This window comes from Pinus tabuliformis, chromosome 3_1 (assembly GCF_031772625.1).
Source record: "Pinus tabuliformis cultivar Carrire ecotype Pingquan chromosome 3_1, CPIR1, whole genome shotgun sequence".
Taxonomy (NCBI): domain Eukaryota; kingdom Viridiplantae; phylum Streptophyta; class Pinopsida; order Pinales; family Pinaceae; genus Pinus; species Pinus tabuliformis.
In genome coordinates, this window is record NC_142301.1 from 261562093 (window position 1) to 261584204 (window position 22112).

The 22112-nt window shown below is 37.8% G+C and overlaps 1 pseudogene; it reads right to left on the reverse strand.

Moving 5' to 3' along the window:
- The window catches only part of LOC149186797 (uncharacterized), a 96046-nt pseudogene extending 79967 nt beyond the window's left edge, over positions 1-16079 (reverse strand).
- Between the last annotated feature and the right edge of the window lie 6033 nt (positions 16080-22112).

Below are 22112 nucleotides of genomic sequence, written 5' to 3' on the forward strand. Positions count from 1 at the left end.
AAGCATATAAGATTCCGTGTAGCTGTGTCATAGTAATAGTCTGAAGATCCTGCTTTTCTTCTACAGCAGATACTTTTGATTCAAACTTAGCAGACAAGGATCTTAAAACATTTTCAACTAAAGTAACTTCTTTTATCTCTTCACCGAAATTATTCATGCAATTAACAATCTCATCTATACGTAAGAAGTAACTAGCTATACTTTCATCATTGTGCATCTCGAGAGTTTCATATTGAATTATGAGAGTTTACAGTTTTGCACATTTTACCTGAGAGTCTCCTTCATAGCTTAGAATGATTTTGTCCCATATTTCTTTGGCGGATTTGAGCTGCATAACTTTGACAAACTTTGATTGTGAGAGACTTCCCAATAATGTATTGACAGCCTTGGCATTGGTTTCATATTTCTTTTTACCTGCCGCATCTGTAGGAATTATTGATGGAAATGTATATCCTCCTTCCACGATTTCCCAGACATCTGTTCCAAGAGATTGAAGATAGGTTGTGGTTCTTACCTTCCAATAAATGAAGTTGCTTCCATCAAATTTTGGAGGTCTGATGGATCCTTCTTTTTCTTGATTACTCATGATGATAGATCTTCCTTCAAGCGATCAAGCTTCTTCTAAAGGACTGCTCTGATTCCAATTGTTGGAAATAATTCTGAGAGGGGGGGTGAATCAGTATTAGCAAGTCAATAATTTTTCATTTCCATAATCAGATTCATATACGCTACTTTAGTTAATGGAACTAGCGTGTATATGCAACTGTGTTTAAGGCAACTAGTGTATATCCAGAAAACTTGTGATTCAGTTAATTCAGCATATGTTGATTTTAATCAGTGCATCAGAAACATATAAACAATAACTAGGTGTAGTAAAAACAGAATAGAAAAACACACACATGAACACAAGATATAAGGTGGAAACCCAATGTGGGTGAAAACCACCTGCTACAATCATCTCTATCTTCTTTTTAATAATAAGAAACTTCTTTTTACAATTTTTGTACTGGTGAAATCTTATACCAGTACACAGGCTTCTACCTGCAAAAGGCTACAACCTTCTCTCATTCTCCAGCTTCTCCTGGAAGGGAGCTACAACCCCTTAGCTCTTGTACTAGCTGATATGTTTACTAGTACATAGGTGCTAGCCTACAAAAGGCTACAACCTTCTCTTTTCTTCCAGAGACCACGTTTCATAATTTTTCAGATTGGATGCATCAATAACATCATTCAATCATCAAATATATCTGCATCAACCAATCTCTTTTGCACAAACCACAACTGAATCAATCAATCACTTTGACAACCCTTCATTCTGATCCTTCAAAATTCTGTAACCAGAATATAGTAACCATAACCTAAGCTAGAACCTTGAACACTACAACAGCAAATAGAAGCAGCTAAAACATATTTTATAAGGTATACACTACTTCCATGTGTTGAACCTGCGTGCATACGCTCTTTTCTCAAGGAGAACCTGCATACAGATCTGAGAATCAAATTTAAGATGTATATGTTGTTTTGATATGCAGAATAAGCGTGTATACCTGCCTTTTCTAAAGCGAACCTATGTACAAATCTGTAAATGATGATTTAAACATTACAACAATTCCAGACTTCAATTATACCCAGATCATCATATTTACAAACTACAACATGCGCCATTTATTCAAATAAATGATCAAACTACATAAAGATAATTCACTTCAAGCCTTAAGATTTGACCCAACATTAGATCTTATCCTTCATCAAGCACTAAGGTTCATCCTTGGTTCAGATCCAGCTATGCACCATAACCCAATAACCTGTATACTAGATCTTGCTTTTCATCAGATATTCCATTCTTGAGTACCTTTGCCTAAAGATCTTCTCCTCCTTTAATAGTCTTAGGCCTTACTCAATACCATGGACCAAAACCACTTAGTACCAACACCTAGGGTCAATACCTCAGACCATATATCTTGGACCAATACCATGGACCAAAATACCATGGACCAAAATACCATGGACCAAAATACCATGGACCAAATACCTCAGACCAAAACTTAGTTTTCTAAGATATACATGCCTTTCATTCTGTGAAAGTGCGTGTGTACATATACGCTCCTTTTGGTTTGTTAACCCACATGTATACACTACTTTGTCAAGGTGAACCTGTGTATACCTCACTTTCCTCATTCTGTGAAATTTGATCTGTAACTCTGTGTCATTAACCTGCTGAACTGTGATCTATCTTCTGAGTGAGTTGCCATCAAGGACAACACCTGCGTCATAGTGCCAAATTTGAGTCATAATGCCAACAGTTAAGATAAATGACAATGAAATAATACCAACTCCTACTACTCCTTTAGCAGAGTAACCCTCTATATCCTTACACAACCCTCCTTTTCTGAAGACATTACAAATAGATCAAGGTGTAGAGAAATAATTAATTTTTCCAAATTATGACATGATAGACAAGTTAAATAATGTTTTCATTAAATTACCTTTACTTCAAGCAATAAAGGATATTCCAATTATTGCAAAAACAATAAAGGAGTTGTGCATTAAAAATCCTGGTAGAAAAAGAAAAGAAATAAAAAAAATTTCAACTCATTGGAAAAATTTCAAAACTTATGATGGGAAAAGTTAAAATTAAAAAATACTTAGATCCATGGATTCCCACTATAAAAATCCACGTCAATAATGTTGAAATCCCAAACAAATACATTGATTTAGGTGCAACAATAAATGTCATGACAAAAAGTACTATGGATGAACTAAGACTAGCTAATCTTTAATATACTTCCATTATATTATAGTTAGTCCACAGGTCTACTATTAAAACAGAGGGTATATTAGAAGATGTACTTGTATCCCTAGATTCATGGGAGTATCTATTTGATTTCATGATATTAAATCCAAAGATATATCTAGGAGGTCATCCATTAATACTAGGTAGTCCTTGGTGTTGTCAGTGCTTCAACACCCTCCAAATTTTGGCCTACTTTCAAAATTTGGAGCCTCCCTTTGATCACGTGAACTATCTTTTTGGGATTTTAGAGTGATCTAATACTTGTTCTCAAAGTTTTCATGTCCCTTTCTAAAGAAATCCAAAGTGTCATCTTTTGTTAGGCTAAGTGTCGTTCTTTGTGATAAGCATTCTCTTGTATTAATGGATCCTATCTATCATGAGGACATGCATTAGACTCATTCCTAAAGTATTGCACACTTTATCTTCATAGTCAACACTTGTGTTGCAAAGGTATATCTTAAGTGTCGCACTTGGGGGTAAGTGTCATTTTGTTGTCGTTTCAATGAATACATGTTGGTTTCAGGTACTTCATATCTCTTTGTTACGTGGTTGATAATTTATGAATGTGTAATCATGTTCAATTCTTGTTCTATGATTTCAATCTCACCTTCCTGTCTAACTGATCCCACACTTAGTCATTTCTTGGAGTTTTCATTGTCCTCACAACTTGCCCAATCATCGATCAACCCTTCAACCCTTAGAAACTATGTACCACATAGTCCTAAGTCACAAATATTATGCTACTACCTCTTGAAACTACACATTGCAAAATCGCAGAGGACAATCTCCCACAAATGTGCAATGAGAAACTGCAGTGCTCAGTCACTCAATATTGATTATTGCACGTGCTTAATGCACAATTTTGATCAATCCTGCCTTGCCCCACGCATTGCGCAATCACAATGGATAGTGGAGCCTCTTCTGGACCCTTGCAATGCTTGTGATGAAACCAACTCACAAAAAGATAGAAAATATAGATAAACACCTTCAAAATAATCCTCTTCAAGGGGGAAAACTCCTTTACATTACATAGATGAATAATTCTTGTATGATACAAATGACAAGCCCTCCTTTCTATATATAGGAGTATAAGGTGTCATAATATAATCAGAGCCGACATAACAATAATAATGTAAGGGCACAATAATAACAATAGTGGGCTTCTATGGGGCACAATAATAACAATATGGGGACTACATGGGCACAACAATATAATAAGGGGGTTTTACTAATAAAAATAAGGGGTTACACTAGTAGTATAGGGACCTAACATGCCCCTCTCCTTAAAATAGTGTTGTCCTCAATTATTGAGTAGTTCTTGATGCTTCTGTATAAAATTCTTGTCCTTCCATGTGGAATCTTCAGCGGGTAAGTTCTTCCACTTGATGAGATACTCTGAAATTGATCGATTTCATAGTTGTTGGGTTCTTGTTTCTATGACTACTCCAGGTTCCAATATTATTTTTCCTTCCTCATCAACTTTTGGCAATATTGTTTGAATAGGGATCTTCTGCAACTTTTGAATGAGTGGCCACACTTCTTCGTCCTTCTTCCATTCATCCCTTGCTTCGTTTATCCAATCTAGTTGGATAATATAAATAGCACAAAACAATGCTTCCACGTCCTCATCCTTTCTTGAGAGTGCATCTTCAACAACATTTTGCTTCCGTTTTTTGTAGATGATTTCAAAGTCATAACTCAACATATTTGTGACCCATTTTTTCTGTTCTTCTAAAGATAATATTTTTTCTAAAAATTATTTAAGACTATCATGATCCATTTTTACCTTGAAGTGTCTTCCCATTAGGTAAGGTCGCCATTTCTTAAGTGCATGTAGTATTGCCAACATTTCATTCTTATAAATAGCTTTCTTGAGATGTAGCCATAAAAATACCCAATCGCCTACACCAAAAATTCTCTCAACACAACGTTGATCTGCCTGTTGTTTCATTCGATTTTGCACCAAAGTGGCGTTATCCTTTAAAAGTTGGATAACTTGTTGTTGATGCTCGATGTGATCTTTCACTGCTTGAATATTTTTCTTCTTGATATGTCCTTCTATCTTGAGAGTTTGAGGAGTGGTAATTTCTTCCAATGCATTACAAGATATGGTTGGATTCATTTCTTGATGCTCGATGTGATCTTTCTCCTTCTACAATTTTCTTTGTGATAGGTCCTTCTATAATTGATAGTTTGAGGAGTGGTAATTCCGTCCAATGCATTACAATATATGGTCGGATTCATTTCTTCTTTCTCGATGTGATCTTTCACTTCTGGAAACTTTTTCTTCTTGATATGTCCTTCTATATTGAGAGTGGTAATTCTTGACAATGCTTTACAAGATATGGTCGGATTCATTTCTTCTTTATCTGGGGTTGGTTTGTGGTGTATATCCTCTTCTTTTGATGTTTATTGATCATTTTCTTCCTCCTCTTCATAATCTATGTAAAATAATTTCTTCTCAGCACACTTACGACCTTTAGTGTATTTGCTATCACGATTGTAACAAAGCCCTTTTTCTCTTTTTTCTTCCAATTGTTGTGGTGTAAACATTGTAGGTTGTGGAATTCTAGGAGAAAAAACACTTCCATAATTATAGTCGTGAGTGGTGGGATTCCTTGTTTCCATAATTTTGCTTTCAATTTTTCTTGCCAACCTGAATGCCTGCTCTAATGAATCAGGTTCCCAAAGACGAACCTCATTTTGAATGTTATCCTTTAAAGTACCTATGAATACATCAATCCTCTGCTTCTATGGAATATTATTTACCCTTATATTCAATTTTTGAAAGTCCTCAATGTGCTTTTCCATTGAACCTTTTTGTTTGAGATTTATCAATTGGTTAAAGAAGGTGTTTATCTTTGTATCCTTATAATGTGCTATCATTTCCTTCGTGAAAATTGACCACATGACAAGTGGTTTACGAGAACAGAGCCCTTTATACCATAAAAATTGATTCGGTTCTAAATATGAAGATGCAATATGTACCTTTTGTAATAGTTTCACCTCATATAGATCAAAATATTGCTCCATATGTAGTATCCAATTTACCGGATCCTTTCCATCAAACTTCCTAATATCGCTTTTTCTTGATTTTAGGAGCTCGATCTTGTAATGACTGTAAATCTGTAATTTTGGATCTTTAAGTTTTGAAATTGCATCCTGCAGTAGCTCTATGAGTCCTCTTTCTAAACCCGCAAGTCTGATCAAGATTGGACTCTGCAAGGAAGAGTTATGTTAAATCTCCCACGATGACCTGATTATAGACTGGTTCAGTAGAGAAAACTTGTACGAAGTGCCACGTGTCACTATTGCAACCTTCGGATTTGAAAAATATACATCGAAATTTACAGTTCGTCCTCTTTCTATAACTGCTTTCGAAATTTCAATCTGATACTTAGAGCAAGAGTGATGATGCTTTTCCAAAGGTCACCTGTTTAGAACGTAATTTGGGAGTTTTCAAAAACCCTAACTTCCTCAGATTATATCTTCGAACATATAGCGAGACAAGATCTGAAATTTGGACCTGAGGTTCAGTCTGATTTCGTCTCAAATGGGTTTTTTTGTTGTTGCTTCTGAAACTTCGTACTGAAAATATTATAATGAAAATTCCACGATGACCTGTTTGGAGCAACGAAACTCTAGAATCCAAAGCTCTAATACCAAATGTTATGAAAATAGCTCACAGAAATATAGAAAAGATAGATAAATGCCTTCAAAATAAGCCTCTTCGAGGGGGCAACCTCATTTACATTACACAGATGAACAATTCTTGTATGATACAAATGACAAGATCTCCTTTCTAGATATAGTAGTCTAAGGGGTCATAATATAATTAGAGCCGACATAACAATAATAATATAAAGGCACAATAATAACAATAGTGGGCCTCTATGGGGCACAATAACTACAATATGGGGACTACATGGGCACAACAATATAATAAGGGGGTTGTACTAATAACAATAAGGGGTTACACTAGTAGTATAGAGACCTAACAGTGCTCAACTATGTAGTACCTTGACACAGTCACAGTTCCCAGTCCCTCATTCCTTGCCTCCTGTCACTATGCACTGTGATCAAGAAGGACTCTCTCCTCAACCCTTGCACATTGTCCTGTCACAGTCAGTATGTTGCATGAGAAACAAGGTATACTAGGTGATTTCAGGACTAATATTGTCTTTCCATGAGTGAATATAATTTGTAGGTGTAATCATCTGAATATGGTAGGATAATGCTTAAAGAGGACCTCAAGGAGATATTGTAAGAAGACACTTAAGGGAACAAATCTCAAAGAGACCATAATACAAGGAAGCAAAGGGACATTGAGCTACGATAGAAGGATGGAGATCAAGATGAAATGGAAGACTCTAATACTATGATCAACCCCTTTGGAGGATGAAGATGAATTATAATGAAGATTTGAAGACACAACAACAAAAAAGAAGATATTGGCAATAATGCACTATGATGAAGTAATATTCCATTGTTGCTAAAGTGATGGCTTCTCAAAGCATCACAAAAAAAGTCATATGTTGTCAATGTATTTTGCCACAATTTGAGGAATGTAATATTGTATTTTAAACAAAATGAGAAAATGAAAAAATGTGTGGAAGCACAAGGGTCCCACACAGAATGTGAAAAGTCACTAGAAAATTCTAGATTAATGTAGAAGCTCAAAGGTCACATAGGAATTTGAAAAGTCACATGGGATATCAAGAGCCATAAGCGAGATCAAGAGTCACAAGGGATATGGAGAGTCACCTCATTTGTTATAAATACACCCTCATAGCTCAAGAAAGGGATGTTTCACCTTGGCTTCTCAAGCTAGGCATAGGAGAGAATATTAGTATTTTGAGGAGAAAGTGGTGGCTTAACGTTCCATTATTGGAGCTAGTGTTGTATCAATATAATTGTGTATCTTGGGAATTTCACTTAATGATTTGAAGCTCTTGGATCCGACACACTTTCATGCATATGTCATGGATGATTGTAAGTCTATTATTTCATTGTTTGAAATGTATGTTTATGTTTATACATACTAATGAAAATTAACTATTTCGTTGGATTTAGTATGCATGTTTGAATTGTGTGCCTCTTGCTTTCATGATTGTTGTTTCTTTGTGAACTATTTCACAAGATAATTAATGATTCTTTTAGATATATATGTGTGTGTCTTTACTAGGATAGTACTATTAATTTTCTCTTAAGGACTCACTTTCTCTTTCCTTCTATTAAAGAACCATTATACACTTTGCAATTGAATGCTTCACAAGGAAAACCTACTTGTTCATCTTGAAATTATATGCATTCTCTCTTGTGTTGTTTATTGCAACAAAGGAAAATCATTAAGAATATGAAAACTGGGCCTATTTCCCAGATGGGGCTCCTACTCCAAATGGTGTGAGGTCTAATTAGGACTTAATATCAGGGAGACCCCCTGTATGTTGGCGGTTTCCAACACCGTCAACATTCTGGTGCTAGAAGGAGGGCAACCTTTTTATGGTTGATAATTCACCACATTCACATAAAGAACCTTCTGTTCAAGGTAGAAATTATCCGAGCTCAACTCCGACTCACATATCTAAGAAGGGAGAGTCATCTCACCAAGGTCTGGAGCAATATTACAAAGCCACTTAAGAGAAACTACAAAGGATTTGGCCTATCACTCGTTACTTTACTAGAGCTCTAGGATTGCTTCCTGTCACATCCATTCTTCCTCATAAGTAATCAAAGAAAGAGACAACCCATCGTGGTGTTTTAGTTTCTTCAGTGGAAGAATTGGTTAGCACAACCCTTGAAGATTTAGCTAACTCTATTGAAGAATATTTTCATCGAGGGTACCTTCCACCACTTATTGGAGAAAATCTAGATGGGGAGGATTTTTATTTTTTTGAATACGAACAACTGAGAGATAATGAAACATCGAATAACAACAAAAGTCTGAATGGTGAATGCGAAGAGTCTTCAGAATCAGATAGTGAATAGGAGGATGAGAAAAAAGACATGATTGATGACCAATTGGATTGGATGTCCCAAGGGCCTCTTTCTCTTCCAGGAAACCTCCCTCGCTTACCAAATCATCTGGAAAAGTTGCTCACAAAGTATGATCCAGATAAGAAAGTGAAGGTTGGAGATCACAGTGATGACTTCTACTTACATTTAAGGATGTTAGAAGTATGTTTTGATGATGTTTTTAGTATATTATTTCTGTACACTCTTTAGGGTAGAGCATTAGTTTGGTACCATAGCCTTCCACCTAATTCAATCCATAATTGGACGGAGTTTAAACAATTGTTCTTAGAAAAAATTGTTGATGATAAAACTCCTGCCATGTTACTTAAAGAACTCGGAAATATTATGTTTGGGGGTAAAGAAAAGGTTAAGTATTTTAATCAAAGATTTACATGTAATTTGAACAAATTCCCCACTGATTTTCAACATCATGATTTGATTACTAAGGATTATTATATTGTTTCCTTTCCCACTAACATTTCCACTTTTGTGAAATGAGTTGTGAAGGAAACTTTGACTCTTAAATTTGCGGAAGAGATTATTGTTAAGAAGGACTTTAGGTTTATTGGATTCATTTTTGATCGAGAATATTCAAAGGACTCCAAGGAAATTGGAAAAAGTCTCAAGCCTATTCTTCTAACACTAAAGAGAAAGATCCTTTTGACATGGATATCTTGAATAAATCCTTGAAGTTGTTGACCAAAGAAGTGTTTGAACTTAAAAGGAAGTCAAGTGAGGCCTCTATTAATAATAAGTCTTTTAAGCCATACTTTAAGAAGAATACTAATCAACCAACCAAGTCTACACAAAGCTCCAATGTTGTATTTAACATTGGGAATTTTTGCATGGATAACTATTGTACTTTTCATCAAGAGACACATTACGAAAAAACATGCCCCGAATGGAAACACAACATGAATGTTGTGGTTTCAAATGTCATAGAAACTTTTTCAATAGAAGAGCACCCAGAGCAAACTCAAGAAATTGATGAAACCACCTCGATAGAGAAAAACATAAGTGCTGGTGATTTTATTTTCACATTTGTTCTTATTCTGAATAATGATCGACAAGGTGCTTGTGAGCCCCAAATGGGTGAAGCTCCTCCTCAACAACTATCTAAGAAATATAATTTGAGGAGCAAAGGACCAGTACCTGAGAAAGATGCGAGGAAGAAATTGTTGAGTAAAATATTACCTCCTAGTAATCTTGCTCAAGCCACTTAGAAAACATCTAGAAGTGTACAACCTTAGAAGAATACTTATGGGAATAACAAGAACAATTATGTCACTGCTGAGGTGTTGAACAAAGTTACAACTCCTACCACTTCAGCACACTCTGCCCAACATGAAGATATTGATTACAACGTTCTTGAATATATGAAGAAATATCTTGCTAATATTTCCATATATGAGCTAGCAAAGATGGCAGGCCAATGTGAGTTGATCATCTAGCAATTTGCATCCCAACCTCCTTCGATAAGACAAATTCCGTTTCCCAAGCCTCGTTCGGTAGGTCTCCTAATATTCTTGAATCGATAGTTAATGCTTCAAATTTAAATTATAGATCTACCTACACCCCTTTTATATTAACTTTTGAAGTTTTCAATTATAATGTCCATAATTTCCTTATTGATTTTGATGCATCTGTGAATGTTATGCCTTTATCTGTTGGAAACAAAACCAATGTGAAGTGGGAAAAGACTGGCACCAAAATCATACAATTAGATTGATCTCTAGTGCAAGAAATTGGTGAGATGAACAATGTTATAATTATTTTATCTTCTGATCACAAAGTTCACCAATGTATTGATATTTTTGTCATGTACATTCTGGAAGCTTATGGATTGCTTTTAAGTAGAGATTGGTCTAGCAAGTTGCAAGGATACTTTGCTACTGACTAGTCACATTTGTAGCTTCCTTATAAGGGCAAGAATAATCAGATTCAAGTAGAAAGTGAACCTTTTATGAAGCATATTGTTACAACGCTTGAGGCACATAATGAGCCCATTAGCTTTGTGCAAGTGATATTTGGAAATTGTTTCTTAGAAGTTGATCATGGATGGTATCTTGCGAAACCATCCCCTATACCATTAGATGCATAGTTGGAACTCCTTCCTTGCAATCCAACTGGTGCAAATGACTTATGTAATACAAATTTAAATAGTACTAGCGTATAAACTAACCCAATTTCTACTAATGTTCGGAATTTGTATTTTGATGGTTTGAAAACACATGAGGGTTTTGGAGTTGGTTACATTCTAATTGACCCTCAAAAGAACAAGTTTCTGATTTCATATCGATTGGAGTTCGAGTGCACGAATAACATTGCATAATAAATAACAATTATACTGGGACTTACAAAGGCTATAGACCTTAAAGTGGAAGCATTAAAGGTGATAGATGACTCTGAGACTATTACATGGTAGGTACAAAATACTATTCATTGTGTGTCACCTAATCTGAGAAACTACCAGCAAGAGGTATGGCGTCTAATTTCTTTTATTTCAAGCATTTAATATTAATTATGTTCCTAGGATTCACAATGCAAACACTAAAACATTAGCTGATGTTGTTTCTAGGTTATCACTACTTAGAGATGGTTTTTCTATTGAGATTATTTATAAGGAATCCATACCTCACAATCTCACTAATTTACATGTCTGCAATGATGACTAGTAGATACTCGATTTCATGGCTGATGCTGACGTGTTTAAAGATGCGGAGATTGACCAAGATAAGAATGAAAGGAATTTGTAGGAATCAACTGAGGCACATAAATGGAACCCCATGCCAAAGGGCATGGTATCTTTAGAGAATATTTACGACTTGTAAAACCACTTTAAGGGACCAAGCAACTAAAATACCCGTAGTTCCACATTGTCACATGAACAAGTTAACTTGGGTACCAAGGAAGATCCAAAATATGTGAACCTCATTACATGTTGTTCTCCCCAAGAATGACAAGCCTTTGCCCATATTTTGAAACATTACCAGGATGTATTCACCTGGGCATACCATGATTCGAAAACCTATGATACATGAATTATCTAACAAGTGATACATGTTAAAGAAGGGGAATAACCATTTCAACAAAGTTTAAGAAAATTTAATCCTACGCTTGAACCCCTGATTCAGGAATCATTGGGGAAGTTTTTGGATGCTTGGATCATCTTTAAAGTTCATCATTCTACCTAGGTTTCTAATTTGGTTCCTGCCAGAAAGAAGTATGGAGAGATATGTTTATGTGTTTATTTTTGCAACTTGAACTGGGCTTAGATAATGATAATTATCCCGTGCCATTTATGTAGTAGATACTCTAAAGGATATTTGGGTCAGATATGTTATCATTATTAGATAGATTTTCAGGATACAACGAAGTCTATTAGTGGAACTTGACAAATTAAAAACAACATTCAAGACCAAATGGGGCATATTTTCTTTTCAGCAAAAGCTGTTTGGATTTCTAAATGTTGGTGCTACCTTTTAGAGGGATATGGACATAACATTTCATGGATTTATCGGAAAAGGTGTGGCTGTTTACTTGGATGATGTTACAATTGGCGAGAGCCAATATTGTAGCGAGGATGTTGCAACTCCTAGGCTACCAACTTTACTTATCAACCCAGGGTTCATACAAACTTGGAGGTGACAGTGTTATATGCACAAGTAGAAGTGAAGGTCTTGCCTATTGTCACTTGTTCATCTGGAAGGAGACCCCAGGGGTTCCAAGCCAGACTTCTATAGAGTCGTAAGAAGCTTGATTCTTTGATGGAAGAAGAGAAAATCTATTCTAAGAGAGCTTACTCTACTGTAGTAATGAAGAAAACAACATGTAATGCTAAATCACACCATATCCTAATTAACAATTTAAACAGCTAAACTAAGAAGAATTGCTAAATCAACACTAACCTAATACTGCTATCTAAGTTACAAAAGTAAAGAGCAACAAACCAAACTAATGTGTAAGTGAGGAAACTAAACTAAGTCTATTTTCATGTTTTTGGTGTTTTGGCAAAATTAAGCATTTAAGGAGTTAAGTGGAAGAGCAAGCGAGGATTGAAATTAGTGAAAGGGAGATGTAATGAAGCAGCAGTGCATAGGAATCGTTGGATCGATCTACGAACAATATTAATGGGAGGTGAGCGGAGGAGATCTTATCGCAGAAGATTACGTGAATGGATGGACGAATAAGACTGACAGAAGATGAATGACAAAGATCTTATCGTGGGAGGTTAATTCAAGAGATGGACGAACATGAATAATCAGAAGATGAATGGCGGAGATCTTATCGCGGGTGATTTAGTGAATAGATGAATGAACAGGGTTAATGAAAGATGAGCAGCAAAGATCTTATTGCGAGCGATTTAGCAAATAGATGAACGAATAAGACTAACGGAAGATGAGTGGTGGAGATCTTATCGCGTAGGTTAAGTGAATAGATGGATGAAAAGGCTTAAACGGGAGATAAATGGTGGAAATCGTATCGTGGAGATGAAGTGAATAGATGGACGGATCACATCAAGTCACGTGGTGACAAAAGGGTAAAAAAACGTGTGGAATGATAGAGTAGGTTTCTGTAGGCGGTAGGCAGTTTCTCGCACACCCTCAAAGCTGTAAGCAGAATTCCAAAATTTTACATGATTAGCCTAATTGGGTGACACGTAGCACGAGGAAACCACTTTTCTTGTGTGCTCTCGGGCGGATGTCAGTCGTGCAAGAATCCACTTGAGATTGTGCGATAGCCATCAGATCATGAGGGTTAGATCGACGGTGGAGATTTGGAGCGCATAAAGTAGGTGGAGGAATTCACGATAGCCATTGGATCAAGCTAGACAGATCGATGGTGGAGATTTGGTGTGCATAAAGTCAAGCATTGAAATGAATCAGACGGTGGTTGGTCAGGTTTGTTGTGGATCGGACGGTAAGGAAATCTACGGGTATAATCCTTGCTAACCTGCTAACTAAAGAAAAAGGCAAAAACAAAAGCAAACTAAAACACAACCAATCTATGCTATATTGCTGTAATGGAAATGTAGCTACTTAAGCAATTGAACGATTAAACCATGAATCTATGCACTAGACTACTGTAATGGAAATGCAGCTACTTAAGCAAATGAACGATTAAACCATGAATCTATGCGCTACCCTGCTGTAATGGAAATGCAACTACTTAAGCAAATGAACGATTAAACCATGAATATACACTAACATACTGTTGGAAATAATACTGAGAGGGGGGGTGAATTAGTATTATTAAGTTCTTTTCAATAAACCATCCAGATTTATGCTTTAAATTATTCTTTCGATATTGATAATTAACTTGTATGTCAGTACCATATAATAATGAACAAGAACAGTGAAAAACAGATAGTCACACAAAGGAACACCAGATATAAGGTGGAAACCCAATGTGGGTGAAAACCACCTGCTGCAATATGTTTCTATCTTCTTTCAAATAGAACTTCTTTTACAATGAATTTGTACTGGTGCAGTCCTTTACCAGTACGCAGGCTGCAACCTGCAGAGAGCTACAACTCTCTCTCTCGTTCTCCAGTCTCTCCTGGAAGGGAGCTACAACCCCCTACTTCTTTTAAGGACCACGTTTCATTAATTTTCAGACTAGATCCAAGAAGATCAAATGAGAATCAACTAATTTCCTTATACAACAAATCTTCAGAATCACCCAAGCACCAGATCAATATATGTATAAGTATATTATTATAGTTATCTACCCGATCTAATCAACCATCAATACAGAGGCTAATCATGCCGATATCAGAACTCAATACAGTGGATAAACATAATATTGCGCACCCAGAACTCTGCAGATTAGTCAAAAGCAGATAAAAAAAATCTTGACCAGGGACCGCGACTTTTCAAAACATCTGTGAACATCTGCGCTTGTGCTTCTTTTTGATATGCGGGTATATGCGCCTGCACAGACTTCTGCTCTGCGCACCGTATTACTCCTGTGAATAGATTATTTTCAGGCTTCAAGCATACCCAGACTGTGCCGATGAGATCTCAACCATCACTTCCCTACCGATCGCAAGCGTTTCAGAACTGTTCTTTCGTAAGATCTTCAACATTCACCAATATCCTGCCACACGATCTCCTTTCCTCTTATATAGTCAAGCTCTTATTAAAACAAAGAATCAAAACCGTAGATTACCAATATAGGGGATCCGAAAACCTGGGGCTCAATAGCTTGGACCGATCACTTAAACGATGACTTAAGTGATAAAACAAGGAAAAATGATGAAAAACAGTCCAAACGACTAAAAGGTGGACTTCAAGCAATATTAAACCCGCATCTAAAATATATCGGGTCCACTTCTCAAGACATTGCCGATGGCCGATAGGCCGATGGGCCGATCCTCCTATGGACGCGATATTACATTGAATCATGTTGTATATGCCTGTCGGGTCCGCTTGCTTATCACAATCGGCGTTCAGGTGTGGCAGGGCTTCAAGCGCTGTGATACACAACTCTCCGATATGACGGACGCGATATTATTATAAACTGTTTTTAATGCCTTCATCGGGTCCTCAACCTTATTGCTATCGGCGCATGCACATAACATCGTCTATTACCGATGGCCGATCCGATGGATCGGATGCGATATGACAATTAACCTTGCTTTATAAATTTGTCGGGTTCACATACTTTCATTGCTGTCGGCGATTGAATGTGGGAAGGCTTTATAATATGACCGATTGCTGCGGGTGTGATATTATTATAGACTGCCTTTAATACCTTCATCAGGTCCGCCTCCTCTTATCGCAATCATCATTCAGGTGAGGTAGGGCTTTTAAGCATCGGACGTGATATTATTATACACCAAGTTTAATGCCCCCATCGGGTCCACTTCGCAATCAGAGGTTTCAGCGGTGTCACATAGCGGTACCCCTGATTAGCGGCGCGCCGATATCCATATATGGTGAACTATATATTAACACATATAACTGTGTTTTTCCGTCGAAAGGGGAAATGCCTTTGATTATTGTAAAATGCATATATATGGGTTTTAATCGCCCGATAACTCCTGATAGTGTTAAAGCATGCATACATGGGTTTTGTAAGCCAGATAACTCCCGATAACTCTGTCTGTGCTCCCGATAACTCTGTCCGTTGCTCCTGATGGCTCCCGATAAGCTCCCGATGGCTCCTCTGGCTTGGTAGTGTCTTCCAAAGACCTCCTTGCATATGTTAATGCCTCTATTGTTCCAATAAGCTCCCGACAGCTGTGAATGCTCCTCTTCTTTGGCATATATATGTGACATATACATATATATGGCTCCTCTTGTCTCCTCTTGGCTTCTCTTGGCTCCATCTTGCTCTGATATGACCTGTTTTCTCTGTAGATTCATCCGATTGTATATAAGTGAGATGTTCTTCTTTGAGAGGGTTGCCATCAAGTACAACACATGCATCATAATTCCAACACATACATGTACAATAAAGAGGAGCCTTCGCTGCTAGGGTTGGGCCCTAACCCAAGAGCTTCAGCCCTCTGAGTTAACTTAGTGCTGGCTCAAAAAAAAACTCATTCTTATTATCAAAACAATGGATTGCATCAAAAATTGTCACAAGTCTTGCAGCTCAAAAATAAAGTAGAGTTTTATAATAAAAAGTTCGAATCCTACTGAGGTCCTAGGCCTCTCTACTTATACGATTGAAGTCTCCAATGACTTCCTTAAAATTAGGGAGGCTCAACTCCGAAACTCGAGATAAACTGGTGCTTTGACTTTCACTTGCTCGGCTGCCTTCTAGTCCTCATGATTTGGCTGTTTGCACTTCGAGATGATGGAGGAATATTCAAATGGAGGGGTAATAAATGAGGAGGATTTCCCTCCTATAATTCCTCTCCCTTGTCCCATTCGAGTTTTGACCAAATTCTTTGCTAAAATTCCTTGCTTTTATCCTTTAATCCCGCATTACATTGACATTAGACCACAAAGCAAAATATCCAACTCTAACTGATCTCATAAACAAAATATAATTAAAAGTATGCAATAAGTTGTGAGAATAGTTGGTTTGATTAAGCTAGGAGGTGAATTAAGGCCCATATAATTACCCAATGGTGAGGCTCATCATCACCCCCCTATTGAAAGTTTTGCTCATCCTCTGAGCAAATTAGTCAATGTCCATGTCCTTCATGGCTCTGGTAGCCTCTCTGACATCCCATGCCTATGTTGTGATCTCTTCTTCTTGTGCATAGAAGCCTGCTTTCCTTTCTACTTCTTCCCACTGCCTCTTTTCCTCTTCTTCTTTTCTCCCTTCTAACATTCCTAGTAGTAGTGATGGACTGAGTTTTAGGCCTATCCAATTGAACTTCAACCTTTGCATTGATTGCTTATACATAGGTGTCCTGTTGAGTGCCTGTCTCAACCTTTGAGGGGAGTGATATTCTCTGATCTTCAAGCTGTGTGGCAGTGTGTTCCATCTCCTGAAGCAGGGATATATACTATCTTCTCCTAGCAGCCTAAACATATCCTCAAAATGTGAAATTGCTTGCTCTTAGGCAGTAAGATATCTACGTGCTAGTTGAGGATCATTTGCAATTAGATTATGGTTGCTGATTGGGGCCTTGGGATTTGATTGTTCAACTTCGATGAAAAGAGGTTCATTTTTCTCTCTGGCCAATATTCTTTTCATATTTGCAGCCATTGACTCCTCATGGTTCATCCATGATGCCAAATCCATTAATTGTAGATCTCCTAGCTTGGCATTAGGATCCCAAAAATTCATGTTTGTGAGGACAATGTTGTGCAAGTACAACTCAGCCATTTTGGCCCTATCCTCTGGTGTACTTTGATCAGAAAGATCAATAAACTGTCTGTAGTGCTAAAATGGCATGGTGCTGCTTTGTGTGTTTTAATATGAAATTGCATCCATTGTTCTCTGAGGTAAAGAGCATAGGATTTTGCTGGCATCCTACACTGGATGGCCTCTAAGGAGAGGCTGGCCATACATGCTAGTTGGTTTTCCCTTTCTTGCAGCTATCCTCTTAGCCATGCATTTTCCCTCTCAAGTTGATCTCTCATTATTGCTTCTTTGTCCCTTGGTGTAGGGGAATGTTCAATCTCAATAGGGATTTTTGTTGATATTTGTGGCTTCCCTAGTTTGATTCTTGTGCTCTTTCTTGTTCTGAAATATAGAGGGGTTTTCCTCCTTCTTTTCCCTTTTTGATTGACTGGGGTACTGAGAGCAGTGAAGGAAGCTACTGCCTCCCTCTCAGGGGCCTCTGGAGACACCCGAGGTGACTCCTCCTCATGTTCTTTCCCTTCTGTTTCAATGCCTTCTTCCTCTCAGTTTTTCTTATCTTCCTCCTCTTGGTGTTCTTTCTTATCTCCATTAGTTTCTTCCTTCGTTTCCTCCTCTGTTGCAGCATTATCCTCCTTCTCTTCTCCTCCATCATGTTCCTCTACATTAGTTTCTTCTTTATCCATCTCATCCCCATATAGCTCTGTATCTTCTTCATTTTGTTTTGCCTCCTCCTCACTGACAGAAGGATTAACATCATAGGTGAGGGTTTTGATGTCATCCTCTGCTGGTAAGGCTCTAAAGACTGACCATGTTATAGGGATCCTGAGGTTTTGGAGGGCATCCTCAATGAGGATCCTAATCAACCCATGGTGAGCTAATTGTTGGGAATTACCTTCCTTTACTTTATTGCTGGAGTCTATGAGTGATTGCATCACAAAATAGGGTATGTTGAGTCTTTGGCTAATTGGTGTTTCTACCCCAAATCTTAATTCTTTAAGCATCCTAAAATGGTAGCCATAAACAACATCATATCTATGGAATGGCAGATGAGGTGACGGGGTACAGTGAATGAGGTGGACGGTAATGAATGAGGGTGGAAGATGATGTGGAGGAGATGAGATGGAGTGGAGTGATTGGGGTGGCCCTCTGTAGGGGTAGGGAGTGTACGTGATGTTCATCAAGCTCGAACCTCCCCGTAGCAATCTTAGGCCGTAGATCTCGGTCAAACACCTTGACGTCATGGCCAACTATGGGGGTTGAGCTTGAGTTATAACTCGTGCTCATTGCTCCCCCCAATAGCACTTTATCTGCCTCTCGAACCCACGCTTACTTAAATCTTGTGCTATCGCTCGAACTTTAATATGCGTTAGGGCCCCACCTTACATCAGATTTGAATGCCATCAAAAGTAAATCATTGTTTTTGGACTCTTGTATTCTCTTTTTATTTTAAAAAGAATTTCCTTTTTGCCACCTAAGTATCTACTTTGTTGAAGGTGGCCAAGTTAATTGGCCACCTTTTCACTTATAAACCAACTACCTCATAACCTTTACAACTTTTAATCAGATGATGCATATGAGTGAGTGAGCAGGATACTTACCTGTGGGCTCGATGACATGCTGTAGTTGTCGAAGATCAGATGTGTTGCATTGTTTATTTGCTTCATAGTCATTCTTCTTCCTCCTCTGTTGTTTGTTGTCTGCTGTCTACTATCTGCTATCTGCTGTTTGGAGCTCTTGGATCATCCTAGTGAAGACCTATAGCTGATGATTGTAGAAAACACAATCTTCTTCTAAATAGAAGCAATGGAGTGGAAAATGATAGAAATGATGGAGTGATGCATGGTAAGGAGTGGAGGAGATGGATATGTGTGAGGCAGGGTGCCCTTTAGATCCTCTTTTTGCTCCTTGACTATCTTTCTCATCCACCTACAAATAACAATTACATCATTTTATACCTTTTTTTTTTTGAAAAACACCTAGGCTGCCTCAGAGAGGTTTTCACCCTAGATGTTTGCCCTGGGCGCCTCAAGGGATGTTTTCACCCAAGGATCTTCTTGTTATTTTTTTTTTTTTTTTTGTTTCATCATTGGACTGCCTCACGAGGTTTTCAACCCAAAGATGGGACTCAGGTGCCTCATGGAGGTTTTCACTTGAATCCTTATTTTTTATTTTCTTTTTTCCTTTTTCAGTGACCTGATGAGGGAGGAGCTGGAACTTGCTCCACCATCATCACTATCTTATTGATATTGTCAAAGAACTCTTGTTTTGATAAAGGCCTCTTGTACATTTTCAAACGGTGTCCATTAACAAGAAATGGAATGGCTTCTTCATCTATAGTTCTGATTTGCATTGAACCATTATCATGGCATCTTTCTACCACATAAGGTCTGAGCCATCTTGTCCTTAGATTGCCCTTGAAGTCTTTATACCTAGAATCATATAACAATGTCCAATCACCCTCTTGGAATTGCTTCTCCTTAATATGTTTATCATGCCAGATCTTCCTCTGAAGCTGAACTATCTATGTATGTAGGAGGGCCTGCATTCTGAATTCATCCAAGCCATTCAATTGGAACAATATTTCTTTCTCTGCATGGCTGAGATCCAAATCTAGTTGTGCTGCCATCCTTAATGTGTTATATTCAAACTCAATGGACAATAAAGCCTTTTTCCCATAGACCAGCTCATAGGGTGTAAATCCAATGGTGGTCTTCCATGTTGTATTATAGGCCCAGTTGGCCTCAACTAGTCTCTCTACCCAATCCTTCCTGCTTCTGCTCACTACCTTGGTTAAGATGCTTTCCAGTGCCCTGTTGGTCACCTCCACTCGCCCATTATCTTGTGGATGATAATGAGTGCTGGTCCTATGCTTGATTTTGTGATGGATGAGCAGTTCTTCAATCATGTTGGAGGTAAACTGGCTGCCTTGGTTTGTCACTAGCTCTCTAGGGTACCCAAATTTGTAGGATACATTCTCCCTTAGGAACTCATCCACCTTCTCTCCTGTTGCTGCCTTAATTGCCTTGGTTTCAGCCCACTTAGTCAAATAAGCAGTGCACACAATAATGTACTGTTTTTTTTTGAAGGAGGGTTGATAGGCCTAATGAATTCCATGCCCCACTTGTCAAATGGCTCAAAAGTCACTTGAGGTTGTAGGGGAATTTAATCTCTTGGAGTAGGCTTTCCCATCATCTGGCACCGATCACATTGACTAATTTACTTTTTCACATCTTGATGAATAGTGGGCCAATAATAGCCCACTTGTAACACTTTGATTGTTGTCCTCTTTGCTGCAAAGTGACCTCCACAAGGCCCATCATGACAGGTTAGTAGGAAGTAAAAAAATTCCTCTTCCCTTACACACCTTCTCAAGATTTGATCTGGGCCAAGTTTGAAAAGATTGCCCCCAATCCAGGTGAAGGGGGCACTTTTCCTGACTATCTTGCTCTTTTCTTTGGAGGGCAAGTTTGGTGGGAATCGTGTTGATACCAAATAGTTTTCTATATCAACAAACCATGGGGAGAGAACTGAAATAGAAAGAAATGCTCGTCTGATAACTAGTCATCCACCATTCCTTCTTCACCTGCAGGTAGATTCATCCTAGATAGATAGTTTGCAACAACATTTTTCTTACCAGGCTTATCAACAATAGTTATATCAAACTGCTGTAATAAAAGCAACCATCTTATAATTCTAGCATTCACATCTGGTTTGTTCATTAAATATTTGATTGCAGCATGGTCAGTATGCACAAATTTTTGGTAGCCTGTAATGTAATGCCTAAATTTGTTTAATGAATGCACAACAGCCAGGAGTTCCTTTTCGGTCATAGTGTAATTTAGCTCAACCTTTAACAAGTTCTTGCTGATAAAATAGATGGCATAGGGAAATTTCTCCTCTACCTAACCTAAGGATGCTCCTATGTCTTTGTATGAGGCATCAGCATGAATATGAAAAGGGAGGGCCCAGTTTGGGCCTCGAAGAATTGGTGCAGTAGTTAACTTACCCTTTAAAATGTCTAAGGCCTCTTGACAGCTTTTTGACCATATAAACTTGGAATCTTTAGCGAACAACCAAAATAAAGGAGAGGCCAACTTGCTGAAGTCCTTTATGAACCTTCGGTAGTATCCAGCTAACCCCAAGAAACTCCTAACATCCCTCTTCTTTTGAGGTGGGACCCTTTGGATGATTGCTATTTTGTTTGGGTCCACTTGCAGTCCTTGCTGAGATATTGAATGACCTAGCACGGTCCCTTCAATCATTAAGAATTCACATTTTTCTGGACTGAGAGACAAGTTCATTTCAATGCATTTGTGCAATAATTTTCCTAGGTTAGTCAGGGCTTCTTGAAAATCACAACCATAAGGTGTAAAACCATCCATATAAATTTCCACCGCATCATGTACTAATTCAACAAAAATACTCAAGACTGCTCTCTGGAAAGTGCCAGGAGCATTGCATAGGCCAAAAGGAATAACCCTATAGGAAAAAGTACCCCAAGTATAGGTGAATGTGGTCTTATCCTGGTCTTCTA